The sequence below is a fragment of the Garra rufa genome, chromosome 13 (assembly GCF_049309525.1).
Source record: "Garra rufa chromosome 13, GarRuf1.0, whole genome shotgun sequence".
Classification (NCBI taxonomy): Eukaryota; Metazoa; Chordata; class Actinopteri; order Cypriniformes; family Cyprinidae; genus Garra; species Garra rufa.
Window position 1 is genome coordinate 40,551,482 of NC_133373.1, and position 8,622 is coordinate 40,560,103.

Here is an 8,622-nt window from a genome sequence, read left to right on the forward strand (position 1 = left end):
TTTTGAAAAAAGATGTGGGTAGTGTGTCAAGGTGGCAGGTTGACGATTTGAGGTGCTGTACTGTTTCTTCCAAAATGTTGGTATCGATTGCTTCAAAAGTAGACATAGTGACTACTTTTTGAGATTGCGGTCGAATCTGTCTGACCTCTGCATAACTTGAGGGTGTGCTAATTGTCTTTCTGATATTATTGATCTTCTCAGAAAAGAAGGAAGCAAACTCATTACATTTGATGTCGGAGAGCATTTCACTAGGGATCTGACTAGGGGGGTTCGTTAGTCTCTCGACGGTAGCAAAAAGAGTGCGAGTGTTGTTTAAGTTGCTGTTTATAAGGTTTGAGAAGAACGTTTGTCTAGCTTTGCCTAGTTCAGCATTGAAAGCATGAAGGCTATCTTTATAGATGCTATAGTGAATTTCAAGTTTCGTCTTCCGCCACATCCGCTCAGCTTTCCTGCATTGTCTTTTCATACTCTGTACTGCTGTTGATTTTCTCCACGATGATTTCTGTCTGCCTGACATCTTTCTGATTTTCACAGGTGCGATGTCATCAAAGACATTCTTAACTTTTGAGTCAAAGGACTCCAGGAGAAGATCAACAGAGTCTGCAGAAATGCTTGGCATTGAAGATATAGCCTTCATAAATAGCACACTGGTGTTATCATTAATGCATCTCTTTCTGACAGAGACAGATCTAGATTCAGTGGTAGCAGAGATCAATATATCAAAGAAAATACAGAAGTGATCAGATAGTGCTACATCATTGATAACAGTGGATGAAATGTTTAGACCCTTACTGATGAGTAAATCAAGAGTGTGTCCACGATTGTGTGTAGGCCCATGCACATGCTGAATCAGGTCAAACGTGTTCAAAACCGTTATTATTTCTTTTGTGGTTTTGATTTCTGCATTGTCTATGTGAACATTAAAATCCCCTGCAATAACAAAACAGTCAAACTCTGAACAAATCATTGATAACAGTTCTGTGAACTCTTCAACAAAGGATGGAGAGTATTTTGGGGGCCTGTAAATAATGATGAATAGAATGCGTGGAGCACCTTTCAGTACAATCCCTAGATATTCAAATGACATGTACTGACCAAATGACACTTGCTTGCATTGATAGACATCTTTAAATAGAGCAGCTACGCCGCCGCCTCTCTTAACAGCTCTGCAGACACTCATGAAAGTAAAGTCTGGAGGCGCTGTTTCATTGAGGACTGTTGCGCTGCAGCTGTCTTCTAACCATGTTTCATTTAGAAACATAAAATCCAGGTTGTTTGTAGTTATAAAATCATTGATCAGATGTGATTTATTTTTTAGTGAGCGAATGTTTAAAAATGCTAGCTTGATGGCATTACTTTTTGTCTCTAGAGCAATCTTAGTTTGATATCTAATAGGCCTCAGATTAGATTGGTCAACCGTACGACTTGAGGCGGCCTTTGGCTTTCTATCACATATTAAAACAGAAATAGGGAAAACTACAGTCACACTGGGTTCCCGCTTGTTATGTAAACATTCCAGAGTGTTGCTGCTATTATAGCGGGGACCCGACACATATCACTGAGAGCTGTTATCAGTTGTTTTTGGTTCACTCACAGCAGATGCAGGAGGGTTTGGGCCCTGACGTTGTGGCAGCGGCCAGAGAGCTCTCACAGGAGGAGGAGGGTGAGCTGGGCCCACAGGCTTTGGTGGTTGTGGTGCCCGCCGTTTTTTAGTTGATAACTGGGGGCTTGCAGCAAAAGAGTGGGAGAGTCTGGTTCCAGCATATACCAGTTCCTCCATTTTCTGTGAGAAGCTTAAAAGTGGAGATGCTGGAGAGAGGGATAATGTGTCTGGTGAATGGAGCTCTGGCTCTGGTGTTTCCGGTGGCTGGAATATGTTGTTGTCCTGGCTTCCCTGACTGTTTACCAGAAAGTCGTCCTTCGGTGCTGAGTCTTGGAGCTGTTGCAGTACGTCACAGTCTGTCTGTGATAAGCTCTGTGAGCAGGGCTCAGCCAGGAAAGTGTCCATAAGCAGTGCTTGTTGTGGCTGCGTGGCGTTGTCAGTGTCCTTGTTGGTTGTGTTGGCCACATGATGACTCTGAAGCTGATAAGATGTCCTGTCGTCACTTTGTCCAAGTGTGTGTGTGCCATTCATGTTGGGTGGACTCACACATTCTACTGAAGGATGCCGGAGTGAAAAGTAGATATTGTCCTTTAGCACTCTCGCACCAAGTTTGTTTGGGTGGAGGCCGTCCAGTTTGAACAGTTGTCTATGGCCCAGAAAAGATTGAAGTTGTCAATGAAGTTGACTCCTTTTAGACTGCAGGTTCTTTGTAGCCAGGTATTCAGTCCGAGCAACCGTGAAAACATGTTAGTTCCCCTTGCTGGGAGTGGTCCACTGATGAACGACTGAATTTCAAGTCTTCGAAGTGTTTCAATGAGTTCACCGAAATCCTTCTTTAGGAGTTCTGACTGCTCTTTCCGAATATCGTTCTTTCCCACATGGATGATGATTCGATTTGCAGTCTTGTGCTTCATTAGAATGTTCCGAAGTTCCTTGTTCACATCAGAGACGGTTGCTTGAGGACAGCAGCATGTAGTTGTAGTTCTGCTACTGATATTTCTGATAATGGAGTCACCCACTATGAGAGTCCTGGGCTCGGCTGCGCTCTGAGCTGAGTGCCGCTGTCTGCTCGACCTTGCGCGCCTGTTTATAGCAATGTTAGCAGTTGGCTGACATGATACATGTTCAGTCACATTTGTGGATTCCTCACCCACATTCATTAATGCTTCAAATCTGTTTTCTAGCTGTATAGGGGGTGGTAAAACACCAGTTTTTGCAAGCCTTGTCGTTGCCATATCTGGGGTAGAGGATGATACCGCAGCAATACGAGATACTCTTGACAGTCTGATGTCTCGAGTGCTTTTGGGTCTCGCTCCCTGTTTGTGCCATCGATTTGTGTGTCGATCAGTTTTGGCTTGTTCCTCTACACTTATAAACTGTCGATATTGACTAGATTCACAGGACTCACCGGCTGTATGCTGAGGGGGTCCGTGATGATGATCTTCTGTGTGTTCCGCCTGTTTTGGAAGTCCAGCGAGTAACTTTGTTTCTAAAACCACAATCCTTTGTAAAAGTCTGTGGCAGTTTGTGCAGCAAGTAGATTCCAGAAGAGGCATTTTCTCTCTTGTCTGTTGAAAGTAGGCAGCTGTGTTTTCCCGTCTCCGGAATGTAAACTGCTGGCAGTGGAAGGCAAAAAGTCTCCTTTTTTCGTGATGTTTGTATCAAAAATGTGTTGTCTGAGCACTGTGCTGATCTGCTGAATTTAAATATTATAAAAATCGGAGAAAAGTTCAAAAGCAGGGAGCAAAGCGCGGAGCAGTAAGCAAAAGCGTCCGAACAGTAGCAAAGCCGGAATGCTATAGGGCCGCTATCGAAGCATCCTGGGCCTCCATAACACCTCAGCAGTGCCACAGGCTGATTGCCTCCATGCCACGCCGCATTGAAGTCATTTCTGCAAAAGGATTCCCGACCAAGTATTGAGTGCAAAACTGAACATAATTATTTGAATATTTTATTTTGTATTAAAAACACTTTTCTTTTATTGGTCGGATGAAATATGCTAATTTTTTGAGATAGGAATTTTGGGTTTTCATGAGCTGTATGCCATCAATATTAAAACAATAAAAGGCTAGAACTACTTCAGTTGTGTGTAATGAATCTAAAATATATGAAATTCAAATTTTTATCAGTACATTACAGAAAATAATGAACTTTATCACAATATGCTAATTTTTGGAAAAGGACCTGTATTATCTTTTAATTTATAGGATGCAGGGAACTTACCTGCAATGACCACTGTCCAGCACGACAGCACACAAGCATAAACATTTTCTCAATTAATTAGTAGTCCAGCGGTCTTCAGAAAAACAGGTTGTGTTTGATCGTTATTTTCAGTTGTTATAGGAGTCGTCCAAAGTTCATTTGGCACATTCTCAAATGGGAAGACAGTGAAGTGAACTGTTTAGCTGTTTAGTTCTGGCTTGTCCCCTTTTACTTTCACTTGCAGACGTCTGCAATGAGTGCGCTCTATCCTTACTAATGTGACTACAAACTTTAAACAGACGATGGCCTCGAAGTTCTGGATGTCTGCAGTTTAGTCAGTTCTTTTAGAATTTGTTAAATTAATGCCTATGTTATAGCATGACTCAGATTTGCTACTACCCCAATCCAATTTTACCCTTCTAAACTAACCGTGTTTTTATTTTTGATTTATTTAAAAGAATGGTTCTTAATCCTGGTGCTGGGGGATTTTATTTTAAGATGCATAATAGGCCCATAGCTTTTCCAATTTATGTATATTTTGAAAAGGTCACAGTGAGAAAACCACCAGATTAGTTTATTACAAAAGACTTTAAACAGGGTTCGTCAAATCTTGCCCATGTGCTGCAGACAGGGGCGGACTTAGTGATTTGGGGGCCCTAAGCAAATTCCAGGTATGGTGCCCCCAACACAATAACTATGTGCTCTTTTTATGGCTTATTTTGCTCACTCACTCTAATAGTTTATTTATCCCTATTTAACTAGTCAACCTGACTAATAATTAGTCAACCTGATGCTGTTCTAAAGCCATATTAAGCTACCTTATTTTTATTTTCAGATCACAAAAGAAAAAAGAAATGCTTGCATTTGTCTATGTAATAAATTGTACACTTTTTCTTATTACAAACATGAAATTATCCCATGCAACTCATTCCATATTCCAAGTGTTCTGAAGGCATACGGTAGGGTTTGCTGAGAAACAAATCAAAAATATAAATTATTAAGCGAAAATCTCCAGTCATCGCATTTGTACATTTATACAAGTGCATTTATATGTGCATTGTATACGAGTGTGCAGGTTGCATCGGCATGCCAAGAAAAAGCACACAAGAATTATTTTGGAACATCAAGATAAATTAAATTATACTTTCAATACTTCTTTACTGAGGTGAATATCTCTGTTCTGAGACAGTCATACAGTAATATATAGCCTAGAATGCACACAAAGAGCTCTCCCTCTTATAATCACTAAAAGCTGTCACTCACTTTAGTTCATTGCAATCTCACTATGTTCCGTTAATAAGCTCTCTACACTGCCCAATCAAATTCTTTACATTGTATCTACACTTTGTTAAAATGAGAGGAGCTTGCAGGACTCAGCAAACGCTGCATTTTGGTGAGAGGATTCTAATATAAACACTTCTTGTCATTGAGTTCAAGAAATTAACAGATGTCTGTGGTTGGTTACATTGTTCAACGCTGCAAATATGTTTCGGCAATATCAGATATTGCCCTGATAAAGTGTTTTCACATTACGTCATCAATCCGGAAGTTGGCTGTTGTGGCCGCACTGAGCGTAAACAAAAACCGAAGAAACAAAAGTAATTCACCGTGTCAGGGTAAGAAATAGAAGGAAGAATTGTCAAATCATCAGTCCACAACAAAGGAGGCAGATCTTACAAATATTTACCACCTATACAGTGCACTGCATTCATGTTCCAAAATGTCATTTGTGTGAAAATATTATGTCATTATTATAGTCTGAAGGCTGTTAACAGAGGTCAGCCTGAAGACGGACATAAAGTGGAGAAAATACCGTAGCTGTTAGCGGTGCTGGTGCTGGAGAGATGACTGAAACCTATGTAGACAATAATAATCTATTTTAATGACTTCTGGAATGGGTACAAGCAGCTGCAGGAACAGAGAACAATATCCACACATAAACAACCATTTAACGTTAAGGATCTACAGGGGACTGAAAACAGAGACAGACTTATAGACCTTTTTCCTGAACTAGGAAGTAAGTCCGACTCTTAACTGAAAGAATGCTTTGCATTTCCGGTCTGCATTGTTTCTAGTCAAATTAGGGTATATTCCGAGCTAATAAACTAATGTTAAACCTATTAAAATGTTTTTTTAAAAAGCACATGGCTCCATAGCGCCATCACTTGGCAATGTCGCAATGACCGTCATTTGTCAGTGCCTCACTTTAATGAGTGTGTAGATGACACGAAGCAGCGGAAGGTAGCTACATTAAAAATACTTGGACGCTATTTGAATGGGTTCCTATGGAAACCGGAACAGAAAAGCATTCAATCTGACGTTAGAATTCGTAATGGCGGCGCTCATCGTTTACTCAGGAAAAAGGTCTATAAAGGGGAATTAATAATTAGACACAGTTGACGGGAATACCAAAATCACGAGGGTTAAACCAATACAGACAGAACGACGGGGGGAGACAAAGGGAGAAACCAAATAAGAACAATGCAAAAGACTAGAAACATAAGGAGACATGTAACAGTAGCAGGCACATCAATCTCACTGTTCATGATGCATGAAATATTGTAAGAGACTGCTGGCTAGGAGTTTATATGAATGTATCTCTGTGGGGAACTGTCTGTTTTCAGAAATGTTCACATGCCCGTTTCTTTTCATCTAGCATCTGTATGATGCATTATAAAGCAGTGTTAAGAAGCATAGCACAGCTTTGTTTACAGCCATAACCAACAAAAAACGGTAACACTTTATAATAACTACACACTATGAATCATTAGTTAAGCATTGGTAAATAGTTAATTAATCATTTATAAAGCATTATTCCTACATTAATACACATTTGTAAGCAGTTTATAAATACAGCTATAAATGATCTATCCTTGTTTTATAAGCATCTGTATAATATGCTTAATAATTGTATTTTAATACTTTATTAAGGATCAGGTAATCATTTCTAAATTAAGCATTACATTATTTACAAACCATTTTAGTTAGTAGTTGTAAGTGGTTCATGAGATCCTTTAGAAAGTGTTGGTAAATGATTCATAAACCATTTGAATAACCAGGGTGGTTGCTAGGGTGTTGCTATGCGGTTGCTAGGGTAACCGGGATGGTTGCTAAGGTGTTGCTATGCCGTTGCTAGGGTACCCGGGGTGGTTGCTAAGGTGTTGCTATGTGGTTGCTATGGTGCCTAGGGTGGTTGCTAGGGTGTTGCTATGTCGTTGCTAGGGAACCCGGGGTGGTTGCTAAGGAGTTGCTATGTGGTTGCTATGGTGCCTGGGGTGGTTGCTAAGGTGTTGCTATGGGGTTACTAGGGTACCCAGGGTGGTTACTAGCATGTTTCTAGCATATTGCTAGCATGATTAGCAAAGTCGCTAGCATGTTTCTAACATGATTAGCAAGTTGTTAGCGTGTTTGTAGCATGGTTAGCAAGTCGCTAACATGTTTCTAGCATGATTAGCAAGTTGCTAGCATGATTTTAGCATTATTAACAAGTCGCTAGCATGTTTCTAGCATGATTAGCAAGTCGTTAGCATGATTTGAGCATGACTAGCAAGTCACTAGCATGATTCTAGCATGACTAGTAAGTCAGTAGCATAAATTTAGCATGATTAGCAAGTCACTAGCATGATTCTAGCATGACTAGCAAGTCACTAGCATGATTTAGCATGACTAGCAAGTCACTAGCATGATTTAGCATGACTAGCAAGTCAATAGCATGATTCTAGCATGATTAGCAAGTCACTAGCATGATTCTAGCATGACTAGCAAGTCACTAGCATAAATTTAGCATGATTAGCAAGTCAATAGCATGATTCTAGCATGACTAGCAAGTCACTAGCATAATTTTAGCATGACTAGCAAGTCACTAGCATGATTTAGCATGACTAGCAAGTCACTAGCATGATTTAGCATGACTAGCAAGTCAATAGCATGATTCTAGCATGACTAGCAAGTCACTAGCATAAATTTAGCATGATTAGCAAGTCACTAGCATGATTCTAGCATGACTAGCAAGTCACTAGCATAATTTTAGCATAACTAGCAAGTCACTAGCATGATTTTAGCATGAATTCCTACTGTAACTCATAATTAATTCAGGCAGTTACTAGCATTTACTAGCAGTTAAAACATTTACTAGCTGTCAGTAAATGTTTTTTGTGAGCTCATCAAAGTGAGGACTATTTATGCCTTATAAAGTGTTTACAAAGTCGTTCTCCTGTTCTGGCGATATCACTTTTAGCATAGCTTAGCATAGATCATTAAATCCTATGAGACTGATAGCATAGGAGAACGGCTGAGTGGGTTTCAAAATGTTAAAACTCAACTTATTAACACTTTATAAGGCATAAATAGTCCTCACTTTAGATGAGCTCACAAAAACCATTAACTGACAGCTAGTAAATGTTTTATAAATGCCTGATTTAATTATGAGTTACAGCAGGAATATGTGTTATTAAAGCATTTATTAACACATGGACTAACTGTTAATATATGTCTGAATAATAAGATGTATAAATGTGCATTCAAATGGTTTATGAATCATTTACCAACACTTTCTAAAGGATCTCCTGAACCACTTACAACTGGTAACTAACTGGTTTGTAAATAATGTAATGCCTAATTTAGAAATGATTAACTGATCCTTAATAAAGTATGAAAATACAATTATTAAGCATATTATACAGATGCTTATAAAACAAGAATAAAGCATTTATAGCTGTATTTATAAACTGCTTACAAATGTCTATTAAAGGAGAACTCCGGTGTGATATTGACCTAAAGTGTATTGAATCATGATACCGAGTGTGAACGTACCTTGC

General features: G+C 39.4%; 1 protein-coding gene across 1 annotated transcript in view; it reads right to left on the bottom strand.

Annotated features, from left to right (window-relative positions):
- Positions 1–3,854, bottom strand: part of LOC141348667 (DLA class I histocompatibility antigen, A9/A9 alpha chain-like) — a 100,066-nt gene extending 96,212 nt beyond the window's left edge. Inside the window, exon 1 of the mRNA XM_073852945.1 lies at positions 3,827–3,854. The gene's annotated coding sequence lies outside the window, so the exon portion shown is untranslated. The remainder of the gene's footprint in view (positions 1–3,826) is intronic.
- Between the last annotated feature and the right edge of the window lie 4,768 nt (positions 3,855–8,622).